Source organism: Pinus tabuliformis, chromosome 6 (genome assembly GCF_031772625.1).
Source record: "Pinus tabuliformis cultivar Carrire ecotype Pingquan chromosome 6, CPIR1, whole genome shotgun sequence".
In the NCBI taxonomy this organism is placed as follows: domain Eukaryota; kingdom Viridiplantae; phylum Streptophyta; class Pinopsida; order Pinales; family Pinaceae; genus Pinus; species Pinus tabuliformis.
Window position 1 is genome coordinate 1,965,542,034 of NC_142292.1, and position 23,282 is coordinate 1,965,565,315.

The window sequence follows — 23,282 nt, forward strand, 5'->3', positions numbered from 1 at the left end:
CCCTATTAAATTGATACTTACCTTGATGTGAATGTTTAAACTCATCTCTGAATTGGGACTGAGTTGGTGCGGCTATGATAAGTGAGTAAGAAGCATTAGTATCTCTAGGGATAAAAAGGAGTAAATTTGAAAGACTTCACAATCCAGTTAACTGTGCCTTCAACTTGATAATTTTCATATTCTTCTCTTAGACAGGATTTAAAAATTTAGAGGCATTTAAGAGGGTTGAGCTTTAATGTTTAACAACTTTAAGATCAACATTTAAAGTTGCATGCCTAATTCTTCTAAAACTTGGTCAGCAAGAAAGTCCAAAGATGCCATTGATTTTTTATAGTCTCTACTTGTGGCAGATTCTAATTTGTTATTTGATATAAAATATCAAGATGGAATGATTCTAATTTTTTAGTTGTACAGTGAATGCCTTCCTATTGACGGGGTGTTGGAAATCCGTCAACCAAGGGGTCTCCCTAATGTGTAGTCCCAATTATACCTCACACTGTTTGGAGTAGGATTCCCATCCCGAATATCTACCTGATTTCCATGTATTATTATATATTTGCCTTGGCTCTAACTGTTAGCAAGATAGGAACGCATGGTGCCTTCAAAAAGCAAGAAGGTGTTCCTGGTGAGTGTTCGGTTGTAGGCGTGTCAAATTTATTCTACTATGGAGGGAGAGAGTAAAGTGATCCTCTAAGAGAGAGGTAATCATACCACCCAAGAAGAGACACATACAAACAAGAGGGATCCGTCTAACATCCAACAGAATAATCCACAAAAGATGTAACGGTCATTACAACCAATCAATGAAAAAGATCTGTCTGGCATCTTGCGGAATAGTCCATAGGGATGGGACAACAATAGAAACCATTAACATACATTCTCAATAAGATAAGTACTAAAATAACCGAAATATTTCAACTACTTTAGCACAGATGAAAGAAAACATGAAATACAAACATCCACAGAATAGTCTTACAAATATTCATAATCCATGCATGAAGAACGTGTCGGCCATGAAGGCTTTTGTTATTAAGTAAAAGTTCCAAGACACATGTATACAATGAACATCACTAGCTCCAATAGTGGAGCGTTGGAGCCACTCCTTGCTCCTCAAAAGAACTAGTTTGTCTCTCTAATGCCTTGCGGGAGGAGCCAAGGTGAAAAGTCCTTTGCTCTTACAATGAGGGTGTATATATAACAATGAGGAAGTGATGCTTCACCTTCCTTATGACTCTTCATCTACCCTCATGATTGTTTGAATTCCTATGAATTTTCAACTTTACATGACTCTTCATATTCCATACATGTCCTTTGGACTTCCACTTTACAATACATTTTCGAAACATAATTTACATCATTGACCATAATGGCATGGCATGTGACAACTCATGACATGACATGACATGTCACTACTGACATAGATTGCTTGATGATGTGGCAATTTCAAGTCACTGTTGCTACTGTGTGCTGCATGTCTGCTTGAGAATACTTTTCTTTTCACCTCCACATGGCTTGGTGATAAGGGATCTTCAATGATCTCAAGTGTTGAGTGGTGATCGCAAACTAGTGTCCCTTTTCTTTCTCTTGATTGATCAACTTTCATACTCAGCTACAAGAATTTCTTTCAGCATGTTGTGCTCCTTCATCTCGTTCTTCATCATCTCACCATGGCAAGATAAAGTCCCTGTTTCTGCAATTCACTCGTGACGAGACGACATAAGTTGCGCAATTTAGGTAGTTAAGGGGAGCCTTGAGCTTTGAGATTGCGTAGTGCGTAGTTTAGGTTGGGTTGAGGGAGAAAACTACACAATTATGGAGATCAATGTGATAGGCTAAGGGGATGAGCCTTGGGAGAGCACATTGTGTAGTTCTGGGAGACAAGGGAGGATGGGCCATTGCGCAGTTCAGGAGCTCAAGGATGAGCTTGAAGCTAGAGACTGCGCAATGTGCGGTTAGGGCCAGGCTGGGAGAGGGAACTGTGCAAGTTTGGGAGTCAAGGTCAGGGTTTGAGCACTGAAATTGCGCAGTGCAACAATCTTGGGAGGTAGGAACTGCACATTGCGCAGTGCCAAGAGGCAAGGTCACAACTAGAGGACTGAGACTGTGTATTTCACAGTTTAGGGAGTCTAGGTGATGTTAGGTTGCTTGGTCGGGAAGATTTTCAGAAAAATGACTAAGTGTGGGATCGGTGAGACTAATGTGAATAGTGATAAGACTTTGAATGTGATCAAACACTTAGACTACTTGAAAACACAACAACATAGATCATCCATGACACATGACAATGCATTTCCCTTCATGCGACAAATTTACGACAACTTACGACAAGTGCGACACTTAAGATACACTTTGCGACGACCGTGACGACACTTGTGTGATAATGCTTAAAACTTTGGAAATGAGTGCGACGAATGTTTACAAGGTTATAAAAACTCATTTACTCAAAGGTAATCTATTGAAACCACTAGAATAGACTTATATACATGATGCAACAACTAACATGTGAAAAGACAACATTTTTCCTATCTTGCAAAGGGGACAAAAAATCCTCAAGAAAACACATGGAATGAGTTTCAATGTTTGTGACAACAATGTACAAGACCAAGGAAGGCTCTGAAATTGAGCGTAGGCCAAAATTTTGGAGGGTGTTTGAGCAACGAAAACAGTTGGCGACACACTGGTATAATTCTAGCTTCTCTGCCTTGGTTAACTCTTCTGTGCAGGGTCTTGGTTCTTCAGGGAGTATTGATTCATCGTGTAGATTACTTTGGTCTCCCCACTTACCCCGTGAATAAACATGGTCCCCTCTATACCTCTCTCTCGGTTGAACACATCATAAGATTCAATGATATTGCAAATTTTGAAGTTGGGAAGGGTAGTGAAGTTTGCGAGCTTAAGATTTTCAAAGTATGTTTTTTCATCTCTGGTCTTGCTCTGGTGCCAGTAAGCCTGGAGAGTACCCTAGCAGAGTCACTTCAGGAACATAAACATTGCTCTGCTGCCAGCGAGCCTGGACAATACCCCAACGGAGTTGCTTGCTTCACCTCTCTACACAGGAAGCCTTTCTCTTCTTTCGCCTTTATTTATTTATTTTATAGGATTGTGCATTGGCAATTATTCATTTTATGGGCGGAAGAGGGATCCTATCTTATTGAGAGTAGAAGAGGTTTTTCCTTCAGAGAATCATATAGAGACCTCTAATTTAGGTTTGCTCGTTTAGATTTTCCCCTTCTCCTCCTCTACTAAATAGATAGGCATGACAACACCGAAACATAAAAACTAAGTGTGGGCATGAGGTTTTCCTGAATAGACACAGGTTCATGGTTTAACCAAAACTATCCTCACGGATGGATCATATTTTCCGTCAGAACTTCATCGACCAAAAGGTATAACTGACACAAGGAAGATGGACATAAGTTCAACCAAATGTTGAAGTGTCACAAAGTCCTTTTCTATTTTTCCACATTCCCTTTGAGCCAACAAAGCATCTCCATGCATAGTCTCACAAAATGAAAGGAAAGACAACACACAACAAGGAAACAAAACCAGAAGACAATATAGAAAATGGCTAAAGCAAAACATGATGTGAAACCAAAACCAGAAAAAACAAGACAAGCTACTAGAAATGAATGCAGGATTTGCACGTAGGTAAACTAAAATGCAAATAAACCTACTCCTAACCTAACTAGCTAGAAGGCCGGGGTCACGTATAATGGAATTTCCAATGTAGCCACTGTAATTGTTCTCGGCCTGCAATCACAAAGATGCAGTTAATTAAAACAAATATAAAACAATGTGCAATATAAAAGATAAGAACTTGAATAAGTTGCACACAAATTTGAAGGTCTTGCCTATCAGTAGAAAGATAGGCCATAGCCACCTCGGCCTGCAATCACAAAGATGCAGTTGATTAAAACAAATATAAAACAATGTGCAATAGAAAAGATAAGAAATTGAATAATTTGCACAAAAATTTGAAGGTATTGCCTATCAGCAGAAAGATAGGCCATAGCCACCGCTTCTAACCAATTTATATTCTTACCCTTTTCATGAGAACCATCATTCAACAAAACTCTGAAGCTTCAAGTGAATTTGTCTCCATCTGCACCGAACTCCTTAGCAAGCGTGAGGAAAGATCGAAACTTGTTATTTGTGTTGGAGCTTACCAGGTAACACTGTTCCAACCATTCAACGATTGGATTGTAAAATTCACGATAATTCTCTTGAAAACCCCGAAATCTTTGAAAAAATGAATTTTCAATTAGAGGCATAGGATTACAATGGGAATCTTGTGAGGGAAAACAGATTTGATCATATTCAACATTCATGTCAAGACAATGAGGACCTGACATAACCATCAACGAAGGTGGAAGTTCCTCAATCGCTCGAAAAAAATTTGAATAGTGAGATGTTGAATGATGAAAATCAAAGGATGTAAAACAATTGTCATTAAATATACTGATGGGAAAATGATAATATGAATGACAGTCATTAGAGACAGAATCATGATCAGATGGGCTGATTAAAGCATCAAATTCCTAGTTTGTAATTAAAAAAGATAAATCAATTTGAACAGCTCTGCGAATTCTCTGAACAATAGAACCAACTTCTTCACATGTCAAATGTGACCAACCATTTTCCTGTAACTGGTGAAAAATTGTACAAGCATCGTAATTATCGAAATAATTTAAAAGGAATGCCAACAAAACAAGCACATGAGACCAATTAGGACATAGTGAATGGAGAAGAATTTGATTCACGCAATAACGCGCGCATTCATTATCACTTAGGAGGATTTCAGGTGTAATGAAGGGAAAGGTTTGCAATACAACATTCACAAGAAAAACCAGGAGCTGACTATTAAGAAATGAATTTGATAGGCATGTTCCCTTCAACCAAATATGATCAAATTCGCAATTCCATGACTATGAGAGATACACATTCCAATCTCGCGTTTGTTGCGAGAGATTTTCATGAAGATGGATCAAGTGAAGAGGATTATTGAATTTCATCAGAAACCAAATCTTGGAAGTTCCAAATATTACACTGAGATACCAAACATCTTTCAAAAATAGATTTACATCGAGTGAAACCATGCACAGAGAAGGATTATGCGAGAGAAACCAGATCTAACTTATTTTTGGGGGCTTACTAGAGTCGCGATATCCTGACATAACCATCAAGTTGAAGTGCCTTGACTTCCTGATAGGTCCCAAGACTTTCAAGGGTTGTAAAATCGCATCCTTAAGATTGAACTAGATCATGCATGGTGTGGGGAAAGCTACTATCACTGATTTCAATAAGACCATTTCTCACTAGATGGCAACCATCTCTGTCACTGACTTGACCGGATTTTTCAACTTCGATAACCAAATTACTCAAGTTGAAATATTCATCTGATCGCAAATCTAAATATGTATGAATCGAAGAAATTTGATGAGCAAGTTAGTTTGGAGAGTTGTTTTCATATAAGAGAAGAGATGATGAGGGATGGAAAGAGTACTCAATGATTTCATTGTTTTCATTTTCATCATGGATAACCTCACCACCTTGTGTGAATTGAGAAGTTAAGTTATCAGATGAAGAACTTGAAGAGCATGGAGTATCTTTGTCGCAAGTAGATGCATCACAAACGATAGAGCACAAGGGATAGTGAGATGAAGAGGAAGTTTCGATAAGGACATCTTCTTTGACCGAATTAGATTCTAGATCTAAAGCAAAGTCTTCGTGAGAAACTGAAAGATCAGATGATGCACCTAGGAATTCATGATTGCATACATCAACAGAGTCATCGTCATCAGAATGATTGTTTCCCAAGGCTACAGATTGATTGAAAGAATTGATTGCATTTGATCCACTACTGAGATTAGTAGATTGAAAATCATCCAAGAATGGAAGCACATCATCTTCACATGGAGGATTTTGGAAAAGGGAAGAAATATTGAAAGCATCTTCACCTTCATGTTCCCCTACCCGTGTAATGTGATTGCCTTGTATCTAATCGCAATTTGAACCAACAACTCGAAAATTGAGAGAGTGTGAAAAACTAGCTGGTGGAGTAGGTTGATCAGGTGGATCATGGTACAAAGAGTCATGGCATGTAGATGATAGAGGATAACATAAATCTAGATCAGATTCAAGACTAGAGTTATGAATAGTAACATCATCTTGCGGAATGGAGGAGTTATTCTTCACCATGGGCTTCATGAGCCATTCTGGGATTTCCTCCATTGAATTTGAGTCATGACAAGCGGAAGAAGAATGAGAATATGGATTAGGAACTTGATTTTCAGATTTCCAAATTTCATTATCATCGTACAGAGACACCCTCATCGGAACTGGAAAAGGAGGAGGATAAAGAACAAAAGGAGTAGTAAATTCCTCCTCTGAAATTAGAGGTGTCTCATGATTCACAAGAGTTGGGGAAGTAGAAACATCAGGGGGTTTAGGTTCACCGTGCAAAGAGACATGAACCAAACACTAAAAATTTTGTTTAAAGAAATCCCAATCCACATCTTCTTTGAGAAATTCATAACAAAGGTGAAGGAATTGATTAGATAAATCCTCAACTAATTCATTAGGCTTCATTCTTAACTGATTGATTCTTTCATAAACATCTCAGTAATCATACCTATCAAAGGCTTGAAAAAGATCCTTGAAGAAATGATGGAAAGAATGGATGGATGTGGGTGGTAACGTATGGCATCATTTATTAACACTACCTTCAAGGGTGAGGAATAAAAACACACAAGCAAACTCTTCATCATTTATTTTGTAAGATTCAAAAAATTTCAAATAATTAGAAATGTGCGCAGTTATGGATGTTCCATACTCACCATCAAACTTTAAGTGAGACAAGTGATAGATAGGCTCATTGGGGAATGAAAATTGATAAATGGATAAATTAGAGAAACACCTCGGGAGTAATATTTGAGGATGATCCATTTGAGATAAGAGGTTCAAAACAGACTCAACGGGCACAACTTTTCATCTGGCCCTTCTTCTAGTGCCATTTGTTGACGGTGCTAGAAATCCGTCAACCAAGGGGTCTCCCTGATGTGCAGTCCCAATTAGACCTCACACTGTTTGGGGTAGGATCCCCATCCAGAATATTGACCCAGTTGTCATGTATTCTTATAGATTTTCTTTGGCTCTAACTGTCAACAAGGGAGGAACGCATGGTGCGTTCGGAAAGAAAGAAGGTGTGCCTGGTGAGTGTTCGGCTATAGGTGTGTCAAAGTTCTTATACTACGAAGGGAGAGAGTAAAGTGACCCTCTAAGAGAGAGGTAATAGTACAACCCAAGAAGAGAGACACATAAACAAGAGGGATCCATGTAACATCTAGCAGAATAGTACACAAAAGATGCGACGATCATTACAGCCAATCAATGAGAAAGATCTTCTTAACATCCTATGGAATAGTCCACAAGGATGGGACAACAATAACAACCATTACAACACATTCTCAATAAGATAAGTACTAAAATAACCGAAATAGTTCAACTACTTTAGCACAAATGAAAGCAAACATTAAATAAAAACATCCACAAAATAGTCTTACAAATATTCAGAACGTGCTGACCATGAAGGCTTTTGTTATTAAGTAAAAATTTCTAGACACATGTATAAAATGAAAATCACTAGCTCCAATAATGGAGCATTGGAGCCACTCCTTGCTCCTCCAAAGAACTATTTTGTCTCTCTAACGCCTTACGGGAGGAGCCAAGGTGCAAAGTCCTTTGCTTTTACAATGAGGGTGTATATATGAAAATGAGGAATTGATGCTTCACCTTCCTTATGATTCTTCATCTATCCTCATGACTGTTTGACTTCCTATGACTTTTCAAATTTACATGACTCTTCATATTCCATACATGTCCTTTGGACTTCCACTTTACAATACATTTTCGAAACATAATTTACATCATTGACCATAATGGTGTGGCATGTGACAACTCATGACATGACATGACATGACACTGCTGACATAGACTGCTTGATGATGTGGCAATTTCAAGTCACTGTTGCTATTGTGTGTTGCATGTCTGCTTGAGAATACTTTTATTTTCACCTCCGCATGGCTTGGTGATAAGGGATCTTCAATGATCTCAAGTCTTGAGTGGTGATCGCAAACTAGTGTCCCTTTTCTTTCTCTTGATTGATCAACTTTCATACTCAGCTACAAGAATGTCTTTTAACATGTTGCACTCCTTCATCTCCTTCTTCATCATCTCGCCATGGCATGATAAGGTACCTGTTTCTGCAATTCACTCATGACGAGACAACATCAGTATGAAACCCCCCTAGTCTAAGATTGTGCATATTGATCCATTGGCTGAGCCAGAACCAGATGGAAAGATGGGAAAGGGGCTCAGTGACTGCACAGTTCTGCAGTTTAGGGAGTCAAGGTGATCCTTGAGCATTGATACTTCACAATGTGCAGTTCAGGTTGAGCTGAGGGAGTAAGCTGTGCAATTCTAGAGATCAATTTGACAGGTTGAGGGGATCAGCCCTAGGAGATCACATTGCGTAGTTCTGGGAAATAAGGGAGGTTGGGCCATTATGAAATTGCGTAGTTCAAGAGCTCAAGTATGAGCCTGAAGATAGAGACTACGCAATGTGTAGTTAGGGCCATGCTGGGAGAGGGAATTGTGCAATTCTGGGCGTCAAGGTTAGGGTTTGAGCACTGAAACTGCATAGTGCAGTAGTCTTGGGAGTTAGGAACTGCACATTGTACAATGCTAAGAGGCAATGTCACAGCTATAGGACTGAGACTATGCAATGAAAAGTTCAAGGAGGTTGGGTGATTCTAGGTTGCTTGGATGAGAAGCTTTTCAGAAAATGACTAATTGTGGGATTAGTGAGACTGATGTGAACAGTGATTAGAATTCTACTGTGATCGCACACTTAGAATACTTCATGACACAACAAAATAGATCATCCAGGACACATGAAAATTCATTTCCCTCTGTGCGACAACTTTACGAAAACTTACGACAAGTGCGACACTTAAGATACACTTTGTGACGACCATGACGACACTTATGCAACAGTTCTTAAAACTTTGGAAACAAGTCCAACATATATTTACAAGGTTAGAACAACTCATTTACCCAAAGGTGACCTCTTGAAACCACCATAACAGGCTTATATACATGATGTGACAAGTAAAATGTGAAAAGACGACATTTTTCTTATCTTGCAAAGCGGACAAAATCTCCTCAAGAAAACACATGGAATGAGTTTCAATGTTTGCGATGATAATGTATAAGACCAAGGAAGGCTCCAAAATTGAGTGTAGGCCAAAATTTTGGAGGGTGTTGTAGCAGCGCCAACACTTCCAAAGCATTAGAATTTTCATGCTATTGTTTCCATTGACATTGCTACCTTTAGGGGACATTGGATAACCTTTGTCAATTTTCTTTCAATGATATATTTGAATTTCTCATTTCCTTCCAAGTTCGTACAGTTGGAAGAATGAAATTACATGTTGGGTTTAAATTGTTTTTATCTTGATATTCTTTTCTTTATTCAGTTTGAAAAGGCTTGGAGAGGGATGTCAATGTTACGATATAGGCTTTTGGAACAAACATAGATGAAATTATAGTCGCACACAAACCGTTAAAATTAATTATTGGTCATCCAAACTTTAATGATGTTGGATGAATTCTCATTTAATTGTAGAATTTCAGGAATTTTTTAAACTTGCTATTGACTAACTAACAAATTTTTTGTGTAAATGACATTCATAGTCGGCAGGATAGATTTAGAAACATCATTTTTTTTTTACAAGATCAAATATTGATTATATTTCCAAAAGAAGAAAAAGAGCATGCTCTTGTTACATTTGATGGAGGTTGGAGTCAAGCTGTAGAAGAAAAGTGGGAACGCGGTCCCTAATATTGTGCTTGAGTCCCAAAATTCTATTGCTACCTATAACTATTCTAACATACTACCGTACATATTGGCCTGATAATAAGATAAATTTACAACGCATAACTTAAAATCTATTTGTAATATTTGAAGATGCTCAGTGATGGTTTACTGAGTGCTCCTGATAAGAATTTTCTTTTTGCCTTGACAGACTAAATTTTCTCCCTCCTGGCTCAGGGTGGAGTTTTTGATGTAGGCCACAACTTCTTCTAAGTGCACACATTTGTTTTTTAATGCAAGTATTTCCGCTTTCTGGCTTTCCATATTCCTTTTTTGGTAGCTGAATTCCATTTTCATCTCTGTTCTTAGATCTTGGAGTGATTCTTGGAACCTGCTAATCATAAACTTGTTGGCCTTATAGGTGGCACAACCATCATTCCTAGCTGCTTTCTCTATTGGGTTGAATTCCATCTTTATACCCTCTTTCTCTGTGATTTTGTAGTGCTTCCTGTGTATCTTGTATATGCTTTTCCTCTGCTTTCTGCTGCTTGTTTTGCTTTTCCCCTTCCTTTGTGATATTGGAGAACTTTGTAAGACTTCCTTGCTGCTGTTGGGCGCATTGTTAGTTTTGAAATGGGTTGTTCTAAAGGCTTCAGGGTTGAAATGGGCTACTAGATTGGTAATGGGCTGTTGTTCATTTATTTCTTTCTCACACAGAGAAACAGAGTAGTTAAAAAGGATGGCTGATGGAGAGCTGATGAGAGAAGATCTCGAATTTATAAAAAATGTGGATCTAGTGAGGTAGTGGGGAAATATGGTAGCAGAGGCAACAATGAGATTCTTATTACAGACTGGAGGGGGGGAGTAGAGCTCGTGCTTTGGTAAGTGAGGGCAATGGGGGTCACTGGAGAAAGGGCACTTCTTTTGATCCTTTGCGCACAGAGGAGTGAATCGAGCAAATGCACTTATGAAGGGAGACTCAGAGCGATGACGAAGAGATAAAGAAAAAATGGGTGAATGGCTCAAAGGATGGATCAGATGAAGCATATGCATGGAAAGGATTTCCTGAGGTCTGTGAGAAGAGTGATACAGGAGTGTTTCTGTATATTCTTTGACAAGTATACAGTGAAAGGAGTTGAGGGATTTCTCGATGTTTAAGGAGGGAATTCTGCATCGATGGATGATGAGGGGAAGACTGTTTGCATCATTGATCCGATACACAGGATTTTTATCCACCTTGGTCTTTGGGCTGAAGTTGAATGCGGATACTCTCAGGATTTTCTGTTGAGATACACGTGATTTTCTCATGAAATGGGCTGCTGAAATATCTCTCCACTGATTTGTTGATGTCCTCTTTCTGATCTTTTCGTTGATGTTCTGTCTTTTTTTGAGGAAACCGTTTTTTTCGCATGGTGACTAATTTGATCTAAGGGATTGACTTGTAATATATCTCCTTGTTTTCCCTGATGTTTCCTTCACTTCTATCAGTTGCCTTATTTGCATATTTGTCTACTGTTTTATTATGCTCTCTCAGAATATGCTTAAAAGTAACCTTGCCTGCATTGTCCAGATTGCTTCTTATTCGTTTGTATATCCTATTCATGGCTGAATTTGATGGATCTTTTTTGCTTGCCATTGCCTCTATGATGACCGCTGAGTCTCCCATTATTAAGGGATCTTTGATGGCTCTCTTTTTTATTATCCTTGAGCCCATTAACAGGTTGTATGCTTCTGCTTTGTTGTTTGTAGTTTCTCCCAGTCCCCATTCGTAGGAGACCACCACTTCCCCCATGGGTCAATTATGATACCTCCCGCACCTGCTTTCCCTGGGTTGTTTTTAGATGCCCCATCAAAGAACAAGCAGTAACTTTTTTGATTTTCTCTCCATTTTGTGAGTTCTTCTTCATTTAAACAGATTTTCTAGTTCTGAGTTGTAGGAGTATGCATGAGATTTTTTTTCCCGTTGTTTTTTATTGTTGCTTTACTGATCCAGTCTCTTTCTTCTTGTTGTAGGAGGTTGTAATCAATTGCAGTAGTGCCTTTAGTATTTAGGAATTCGGATATCAGGCCCCAAGTTTTTGATAAAATTCTCCCTATTCTTGGTGTTTGGTCTTTGAAAATACTCTTGTTCCTTGATAGCCATATTTGCCAACACAAAACTGCTGGAAGACATTTCCATAACCTATTTATTGTTGCCTTTTTCTTTGTCGAGTAGGGGTATGCCTTTTCCCAATCTTGAAATAAATCCAAAAAAGTTTTGGAGAAATTTAAATTAATTTCCAGGGGGCTTGAAAGTTGTTTCCAACACTCTTTAGTTACTATGCAGTCCAAAAATAGATGTTGGATGGTCTCTTCCTCCTTCGGGCACATATGACATCTAGATGGGCCATGAAACCCTTTTTTCATGAGATTTTCAGAGGTGATAATTTTCCCTTTTAATAGGGTCCATATAAATATTTTGATTTTAGGGAGGCTTTCAGTCTTCCATACTGACTTCCATGGAGCCCAATCATGTTGGTTCTGCTGTTCTTGTAGAGTTGTGTAGCCTATCTTGACTATGTAATAGCACTCGCTTGGATCCCAAGAAAAAGTGTCTTCTTCCTCAATGCTTGTTGGTGTTGCTCCTTTGAGGTGCTGCCTAAGACTGTCCCATTGGCCTTTCAGGTTTGGAGGAATTCCTGTGGTGTGCCATTCTTGCCAATTTCGATCTTCCCATTTGGAGATTGAATGTAGAGTTTTCAAACCTCTATCATTCATCCACTTTTGAATGTCTTCATGGCCCAAAAGGAGGTTTAGGGGTTCCTTCCCCATAATTCTATCCTCCCAAATTAAGACTGTTTTCCCATTGCCTGGAATTTTAGAAATATGATTGCTGATTAGAGGTGTTATCTTCTTCACAAGCTTCCAAACTTGTGTGCATGGTCTAATTGGGATATTTTCAGTCAGTAACTTTGTTCTCGATTGACTCATGTATTTTGTGGCGAGTGTTTTTTTCCACCAGCTCTCCTTGCCTGTTATCATCCTCCATATAATTTTCATTCCTAATGCAACATTCATTAGGCCAGGAAGTCTTATGGATAATCCTCCTTTTTCATACGGTAATTTTTACCAGACTAAACTTTTTGTTTTCTTCTCTCCCTCCCTGCCATAGGAAACCTCTTATTATTTGTTCCATTTTCTTATGGGCACTTGCCGGTGCTAGAATTGTAGCATATTGATAAATTGGGAGTGTCGTGAGTAAGGCTTTAATCAAAATAATCCTGCCTGCCATGTTAAGCCACATCATACCCCACTTTTGGATTTTGTCTTTCATTTTTTCAACTTGTTTTATCCATAGTTCTGCTTTCAGATTCTCTTTTGAGATGGGTAATCCTAGATAAAAGAAGTGAGTCCATCTTTCTTGAATGGGAATCTCGAGAATTTGGGAGATCCTTTGCATGATTCTGGGGGAGGTGTTCCAGCCATATATTCTGCATTTTGTGTTATTTAAGAGGCCACTCGAGACCTGTAAAAATTCGTCCAGAACTTTTTTAAATCTTCTAGCAATTATGCTTGAGGCCCCTCCCAACAAGAGTGTGTCGTCTGCAAACAGAGAATGATTAATGCTTTTGACTCCTCTTGTGATTTGGAGTCCTGTAATGTTTCTTTCTCTCCTTTGTTTTTCTAGAGCTATGCTTAGAGTTTCTGCCATTATAATATAGAGGAAAGGAGATAGAGGGCATCCCTGTCTCAAACCTCTTGTGCTCTGGAAGAAGTCACTTGGTCTTCCATTTATAAGTGGTGCTATCCATGGGTCTATGATACATGCCTGTATTACCTCTATTATTTCTTTTGAGAACTCGAATTTTTTTAGAGCAGCCAATAGATATGGTAGGCTGACCCTGTCGAAAGCATTTGCCATATCTAGTTTTATGATAATTCCTTTTTCTTTTCTTTGTATGCTTGAGTGAATGGCTTCTTGTACAACAATAACATTGTCGATAATCTGCTTGTTGGGGACAAAGCCTCCCTGATTTTTGGATATTATTTCCGGGAGCACTTTCTTGATTCTATTTGCTATGATCTTTGTTACTATCTTGTAGGAGGAGTTACAAAGGGAGATTGGTCTGAATCTGCTGAAGGTTGAGGGATTGGCTTCCTTTGGAATTAATGCCAGATAGGATGATTTTGTGTTGCCTCCCATTTTTTTTTTAAACATTCCTTACCATTCTTAAGAAATCCTTTTTTATGGTTTTCCAATGCTGCCTATAGAAGGCTATTGTGAATCCATCTGGCCCTGGTGCCTTGTCTGGATGGAGGCTCCATATTGCTGCCACTACTTCCTCTTCTGAGATTTCTTTATTTATTTCTGCATTTTGTTCTTCTCTTACTTTTTTTTAGTGTGTTGAAGGAAGTTCTCGTAATCTGTTGTTTCTTCATTCGCTGTCAGGAGGTTTTTAAAGTGGTTATGTGTTGCTTTTTTCAGCTCCTCTGCTCCCTTAATTTCTTGCCCATCCACTTGAATTTTGTCTATCTGATTTCTTGCTCTTCTTATTTGCATTGAGTTGTGGAAGAAGGCTGTGTTTTTGTCCCCTGCATTCAGCCAAAGACTTCTTGACTTCAATCTCATCTCTTCTTCTTCTCTTCTATTTTCTCTGTAAATTTCCCAGAAAAGCTCCTTTTCTTTTAGATAATCTTGTTTGTCCTCCTCTTTATTTTCCTTTGCCTCTTGCATGCTGTCCATTTTTTTATTCAGCTCTGCTTTCCTTTTTTTATTTTGCATTTCATTTTCTCTTGCCCAAGTTTTTACCTCAATTCTCAAATTTTTTAATTTTGTCTCCCACACAAAATGAGGTGAACCTGAAACTGTTAGGTCCCTATAATATTAGTGATTCCCCCATTACTATTATCGTTGTATCCCTTATTGTTATTATTGTGCCCCATAGAATCCCTCTATTGTTATTTTTGTGCCTTTATATTATTATTGTTAGGTCGGCTTGGTTATATTGTGACCCCGTAGACTCCTATATATAGAAAGGAGGTTTTGTCATTTGAATCATCCAAGAATTGTTCATTTGTGTAATGTAAAGGAGGTTACCCCCTCGAAGAGGCTGAATTCTAAGGCATTTATCTCTCTTTTCTATCTTTTGTGAGCTGGTTGCATAACATTTGGTATTAGAGCTTTGGATTCTAGGGTTTTGCTGCTCCAAATAGATCATCGTGGAATTTTTTCTATAACTTTTTTTTCTGTGACATTTCAGAAGCGAAAAAGAAAACCCATTTGAGACAAAATCGCCCTGAACCTCGGGTCTGAATTTCAGAGCTTTTATCGCTCTAGTTTCAGAGATATGATCTGAGGAAGTTAGGGTTTTTGCAAGCTCCAGAATTTAAGCTAAACAGGTCATCGTGGGATTTTCGCCATAACTCTTTCGCTACGAAGTTTTAGAAGCTGAAAAAAACCCATTTGAGATGAAATCAGTCTGAACCTCGGCTCATATTTCAGATCCTATCTCGCTATATTTGCGGAGATATAGTCTGAGGATGTTAGGGTTTGTGCAGACCCCTGAATTACATTCCAAACAGGTCACCGTGGGAAAATCATCATAAATTTTGTTTTGACCATCAGATTGAAATTTCGTAAGAAGTTTCACAAAGAGGACAACCTGTAGTTTTCTGTATATCAGTTGCAAGTACTAAGGTCAAAACAGTGACACGTGGCACTTCATACAAGTGCGCTCTTCTGAAAAGGTATATAATCAGGTCATCTTGGGAGATTGTGCATAACTCTTTCTTAGAGAATCCAATTTCGATCAGACTGGTGGCATTGGAAAGAGGACGCAGACGACTACTATAGATCGCAATTTAAAAACCGGAAGATCCAAAAATACAGAGGTACATTAGATTCAATATCGAGCTCCTACAAGTGAAAAAAAGGTGTGTATTTTTTAATTTTTTGCATAAACTTGGTTTGAAAAATTAGTTTGAAGGAATTCAAAGGGCATAGTGAAGCATTATTATCGGTAATTGATGCCCCGAAGAAAGAAAATGGAAACACCTAGTAAGCAACTTGAAAGCTCTAGCATGACTCATGAAGAAGAGGAAGAAATGCAACATGATATATCAATATTACGAAACCAAGTGCAACAAATTTCACTCGCACAAAAGGTAACAGAAAATAAGATGGATGGTTTAAAAAAAGGCGTAGAAGCTAAGATGAATGACTTGGAAGCTAATATGGACGGCGTGGAAACTAAGATGGACGGTGTGGAAGCTAAGATGAATGGCATGGATGCTAAGATGAATGGCATGGATGATAAGATGGAAGAATTGAAGATAAATTTTAAAAAGTTGCTACAAGAAATGGTCACTAATGGTGAAAGGGTAGTAAAGGAAATGCATAATGAGAACAAAATAAATGTTAATCATGATTTCATAGACTTTAATGTTGGATTGAAGACCCACCATGTTCCAAAAATAGATATGAGGAAGTTTGATGGAAAGGATCCCGGAACATGGATACTATAGATGGAGAAATTTTTCGATCTCCATAATGTGCAAAACACACAAAAGGTACATATTGCAACTTTATATTTGGAACCAAATTAGTTTGTATGGTATCGATGGCTTTGCTCTCGTAAACAAATTGTCACTTGGGCAATTTTTACGGAAGAAATGATAGCACATTATGAGGATACAAAAAGAAACCCCTTTTTTAGCCAATTGATAAATCTCAAAGAAAAGGGCTCAATGATGGAGCACATTGAGGACTTCCAAAAATTGAAAATAAGGGTAAAAGATATTCCAGAGGAGCATAGGATTGATGTGTTCATAGGGATTTTAAAGGATAATATCCAACATGAGGTTCACCTTTGGGAACCTGATTCATTGGAGAAGGCATTCAGGTTAGCAAGAAAAATGGAAAACAAAATTATGGCAACCAGGAAGCCTACCACTCACAACTATAAAGATGGAAGTGTTGTTTCCCCTAGACTTCCACAACCTACAAGGTTGACACCACAACAATTGGAAGAAAAAAGAGAAAAAGGGCTTTGTTATAGTTGTGATAGAAAATACACTAAAGGTCATAAGTGTGCTGAGAAGAAATTATTCTACATAGATTGTGAAGAGGAGGAAGAAAAGGAACAAGGAATGTCCAAAGAAGAGAATATACTTCAGGAAAAACCCTAGATAAAGAAGAAATGAATCCGACCATATCTTGCAATGCATTGGTTGGAATTACCACTCCTCAAAATATCAAGATAGAAGGACATATCAAGAAGAAAAAGGTAATAGTGTTGATTGATTCGAGAAGTACCTATAATTTTATTCATTGTAAGATAGCAAAGGAATTGAATTGCTTCCTATATCCAACACTAGAGTGTCAAGTGATGCTTGCAAGTGGAGGAACCATAAATTGCTCTGGAAAGTGCCATAATATCAAGTTATCCATGGGAGAATATGTATTGAATAGCCCAATGCTTTCCATTCCAATGGGTGGTGCTGATGTTGTACTAGGAGTCCAATGGCTATAATCCTTGGGTACAATAGCTTTTAATTTTCAAGAACTTTTCATGAAATTTTCTGCAGAAGGAAAGGAAGTTGAATTAAGGGGTATTGCAGGGAAACCAGGAAAGATAATCAACTCTAACAATATGACAAAGCTTCTAAAGAAGGAACAATGAGGTGTAATTGCACAATTATGTTCGCTAGAGGTTCCCACATCGAAATCATCTATTTCTCCAGATCTCCAAAAAGTCTTGGACAACCATTCCAAGGTATTTGAGACTCCCAAAGGTCTCCCACCTATTCGTGATCATGATCATGCTATTCATTTGACTCCAGGAAGTGTTCCTCCAAACATAAGGCCGTATAGATATCCCTATGCCCAAAAGAGTGAAATTGAACGTATGGTTGCAGAAATGCTAGAGGCTGGTATAATTCAACCTAGTCAAAGTTCTTTCTCTGCTCCAGTAGTATTAGTTCACAAGAAGGATGGATCTTGGCGCATGTGTCTAGATTATAAGGAGCTCAACAAGCTCACTATTAAAGATAAATTTCCCATTCCTATCATTGATGAATTATTGGATGAATTGCATGGATCAATTTACTTCACCAAGTTGAATCTTCGTTTAGGATATTATCAAATTAGAATGAAGATTGAAGACATTCCAAAAACAACATTTAGAACTCATGAGGGTCATTATGAATTTTTGGTCATGCCTTTTGGCCTTACTAATGCACCTTCTACATTTCAATGTTTGATGAATTCCATTTTCAAACCCTTAGAAAATTTGTGTTAGTATTTTTTGATGATATACTAATCTCCAACAAGTCTTGGAAGGATCATGTCCAACATGTTGACATGGTGCTCAAACTATTGGAGGAGAAATAATTATATGCAAAAATCTCCAAATGTTTCTTTGGAGTACAAGAGGTGGAATATCTGGGTCATATTGTATCTCATGAAGGTGTTAAGTTAGACCCTAGAAAAATTAAAACCATTAAGGAATGGAAAATCCCCACATCCATAAAGCATCTACGAGGATTTCTCGGGTTGACAGGGTATTATCGCAAGTTTGCTAAGAATTATGGGAGAATAGCAACACCTCTAACAACATTATTGAAGAAAGATGCATTTTCATGGACTCCAGAAGCAACGAATGCCTTTGAACATCTTAAAGAGGCAATGTGCCAAGCACCAGTCTTAGCCACACAGGACTTCACAAAAACCTTTATTATGGAATGTGATGCCTCAGGAAATGGAATCGGTGCTGTTTTAATGCAAGAAGAAAGACCCATTGATTTTGAAAGTCGTCCAATCAAAGGAAAGTATTTACACAAAGCTATTTATGAGAAGGAAATGTTGGAAATACTACATGCACTTAAGAAATGGCGACCCTACCTAATGGGAAGACACTTCAAGGTAAAAACAGATCATGATAGTCTTAAACACTTTTTAGAACAAAGATTATCTTTAGAAGAGAAGCAAAAATGGGTCATAAAGGTGTTGGGTTATGACTTTGAAATCATCTAAAAAAAGGGAAGCAAAATGTTGTGGTAGATGCACTCTCGAGAAAGGATGAGGATGTGGAAGCATTTCTTTGTGCCATTTCTATTATCCAACCAGATTGGATAAACGAGGCAAGGGATGAATGGAAGAATGACGAGGAAGTGTGGGCACTCATTCAAAAGATACAACAAGATCGCATTACATCTGATACATTTATCTGGAAAAATGATTCGTTATGGTACAAGGATCAGGTATACCTATGTAAGAATTCCCAACTCAAACAAAAGATTCTTGGGGAATTGCACGCCTCTCCCTTAGGAGGGCATTTAGGATTTCTAAAAACCTACCACAGGGTTAAGAAGGATTTTTTTTGGGATGGCCTTAAATCAAATATTCAAAAGTTTGTGGCGGAATGTTTGGTTTGCCAACAAAATAAAGTTGAAACAATTAAGACTCCAGGACTATTACAACCTTTATCCATTCCAAGCCAACGTTGGGAGGAGGTTTTAATGGATTTTATCACAGGTTTACCCAAGTCCGAAGGAAAGAGTGTTATCATGGTGGTAGTGGACAGACTTACCAAGTATGCACACTTTTGTTCATTATCTCATCCATTTAAAGCGAGTACCGTTTCTACTTCATTTATGGAAACAATTCAAAAGCTACATGGAAACCCAAAGATTATTGTAAGTGAGAGAGATCCCATTTTCAATGGAAATTTTTGGACAAAATTATTTTGTTGTCTTGGTACTCAGTTAGCTCATAGCTCATCTTATCATCCTCAATCTGATGGGAAAACTGAGATAGTAAACATATGTTTGGAAGGATATCTTCGTTGCTTTGTATCTGATAAACAGACACAATGGATCAAATGGTTGCCTCTGGCTGAATGGTGGTATAACACTTGCTTCCATACTGCAACAAAAATGACCCCATTTATGGAACTTTATGGATATCATCCACAATCCATCACATCATATTTAAGAGAAAATTCTAAGGTTCAAGCAGTGGAAGATCACATCGAGCATCAACAACAAGTTCTCCAACTCTTAAAGGATAACCTCACCTTGGCACAGAATAGAATGAAACAGCAGGCAGATCAACATCACAGCGAAATAAGTTTTGATGTAGGTGATTGGGTATTCCTACGGTTACAACCATATAAACAAATGTCCCTTAATCAAGCTAAGAAGAATAACAAATTATCACCAAAGTATTATGGTCCGTATAAGGTGTTGCAAAAGATAGGTACTATGGCATACAAATTGGAGCTTCCTGTAGCTTCTCGAGTGCACCCAGTTTTCCATGTTTCATGCTTAAAGAAGGTTATAGATGACAAGCTTCCAGTTTAGACAATACTGCCAGAACTTGATGAGGAAGGAAAAATCATATTGGAACCTGAAGCACTCAAAGAAACAAGAACTCGACAACTACGGAATAGTAGAGTTCAGGCTTCTATGATCCATATCAAGTTTACAAAAGATTTTTCGGCGAAGATCACATGAAACATCATTTGTCCCAGCACTCTCGACCTAGTCGTTCTTTTTTTTTTTTAATTTATTAATTTATTAATTTTAATTTTAATTAATTAATTAATTTATTATTTACTTATTATTATTATTATTATTTTTTATTTTTATTTATTTATTTATTTATTTTTATTTTTATGTTTTTTTCATTTTTTTTTGAACTTACTTTATTATTTTTAAGTTGACTTAAATAATAAAATTTTTCATTCATACCTTCTCTTTCTTTTATTCATTTATCTATATAGTCCTGTTTTTAATTCCTCTAATACTAATTTAACTTACTATTTTTAAGTATTTATTTAACATAAAACTTTAATTATTTATTAATAATTTTTAACTAACTATTATCATTAAATTATTTTTATTTATTTTATTTTAAGGGATTGGTCCCCCTAGGGTAATTTTTTCCCTTAAATATAATTTTTAATTATTTATTTTAACTAACCATTATCATGAATTATTTTATTTACTAATTTAACATAACATTTCAATTGTTTAACTAACTATCATCATAAAATTATTTATTAATAATTTTTACTAACCATTATCATAAAATTATTTTTATTTAATTTATTTTAGGGATTGGTCCCCCTAGGGTAATTTTCTCCCTTAAATATAATTTTTAATTATTTAGTTTTAACTAACTATTATCATGAATTAATTTTTACATATTATTTTTTTATTAATATTTTCAACTAACTATTATCATAATATTATTTTATTTTGAGGGATTGGTCCCCCTAGGGTAACTTTTTCCTTAAATTTAAAAAAAAAGGGTTTTGATACCGGTACCTAGTCCAAAGTAGCTGTTGGTCTTTTTAGCCGTTGGAGGCTCTGCTCTGTCTATTTAACTTGCTAAGCTGGATCTGTTTCTTCAACTTGTCCTAATGATGAACCACACTAGTTGGTTCGAAACGCATCGACAAATGATGTTTCATGTGATCTTCGCCGAAAAATCTTTTGTAAGCTACGAAATAGATCAATTTCAGAGTATCTTATCAAGTGGAAGAACTTAACCGTTGAAGATTCCACATGGGAGGATAAGAATTTTATACAGAAGCATCCAGAACTACTCAAGCATTGAGGACAACACTTTTTTGAAGGAGAGGCGCATGTTAAGTCCCTATAATATTAGTGATTCCCCCATTACTATTTTCGTTGTATCCCTTATTGTTATTATTGTGCCCCTATTGTCCCCATATTGTTATTATTGTGCCCCATAGAATCCCTCTATTGTTATTTTTGTGCCTTTATATTATTATTGTTAGGTAAGCTTGGTTATATTGTGACCTCGTAGACTCCTATATATAGAAACGAGGTTTTGTCATTTGAATCATCCAAGAATTGTTCATTTGTGTAATGCAAAGGAGGTTTCCCCCTCGAAGAGGTTGAATTCTAAGGCGTTTATCTCTATTTTCTATCTTTTGTGAGCTGGTTGCATAACAGAAACCTTCTGTGCCCATACATCTGAAATTGAATTTCTGAAGTCTTCGTTGTTATCCCATATTGGGTTGTACTTGAAAGGTAGAGGCCCTTGGTTGTCCATTTTGCCCAAAATGATTGCCACTGGCTTGTGGTCAGATGCCGTGGTGTGAAGAATTTTTGATCTTGCTGAGTTGAAGCTTGATACAATATTTTCTTGAACCAATATACGGTCCAGCCTTTCTTTTATATTGCTTTTTCCCACCCTTTTATTGTTCCATGTATATTTCCCATTGCTTGGTGGGATGTCAATTAACTTGTTCTGTTCCATGATTGTTTCCAGAGCCTCCCTGGATGGGTCGGCATGGTAGGACCCTCCAAATTTCTCCTCAATATTTCGAACCAGGTTTAGGTCCCCTCCCAGAATCACCTTTCTATTTTGGATTTCATTTAGAGTCTCCTGTATTGTGCTCCAGCAAAGTTCTTTTTCCCTGTAGTGATTTGGAGCATAAATATTTATGAAGCTGTATTGGTCCTTGGTGTTTATTTCCTTAAGGTCTGTTCTGATCCAATGTTGCTCCTTTTTTGTTGCATCATTTCCCATTTTCCTTTCTTCCATAGTGTACAGATTCCTCCCGAGGCCCCTATAGCTTGTACTGTTGTTCCTTCATAATTTTTTATTATTTATTTATTTATTTATTTTTTTTTAATTTTTAATTTTAATTTTAATTTTTAATTTTTAATTTTAATTTTAATTTATTTTAATTTTATTATATATATATATATAAAATAAAATAAAATAAAATAAAAAAATAAAATTATATATATATATATATATATATATATATATATATATATATATATATATATATATATATATTTTCCGGGGAAAATAGAGTTCGTAATTTCTATTAAAAAAGAGATAATAGAGATTACATGCTGTTGATGCCAAGGCATATGCAGTAGTGTGGCTTTGCCACTGTTCAGAAATATTTACATAAAGCTGTCCTGTAGGTGTCACTATGGATACGATGGGGCTGTATCCAAAACAAAAATATATAACAGTATCACATAGATGTTCTTAAATATGCAAAGTTTTGAGGTATATAAACCTCGAGCCAAGAACTAACAATATAGCGCCGATCAGAGCAATGCAGATATATACAAAAATTTGACATGTAGATCAAAATTTTCAGATGGGGAGAATGTCCCCTTGTTGTAGACCGTCAATATAGGGACGGTGATAGAACCTGTGCATCCCCTCTGGACTGAATTCTTCAATCATCCAATCGCCTAGAGGACGATCCGCCGCTTCTTTCGAGAGCCGGTCAGCAGTTGAATTTCTTTCCCTGTAGATATGAGAAACAGTGATCCGGTCAAAATGTGTTTTTAAAAAAACAATTTCTTCCAAGATGTGTTTCAAAGAATATGTATGACAGATAGATTTATTATTTGCCCAGTCAATCAC

At 37.1% G+C, this 23,282-nt stretch overlaps 1 protein-coding gene across 1 annotated transcript in view; it reads right to left on the reverse strand.

Annotated features, from left to right (window-relative positions):
- Positions 1-23,282, reverse strand: part of LOC149267051 (uncharacterized) — a 42,160-nt gene that overhangs the window by 16,967 nt on the left and 1,911 nt on the right. The window lies entirely within an intron of this gene.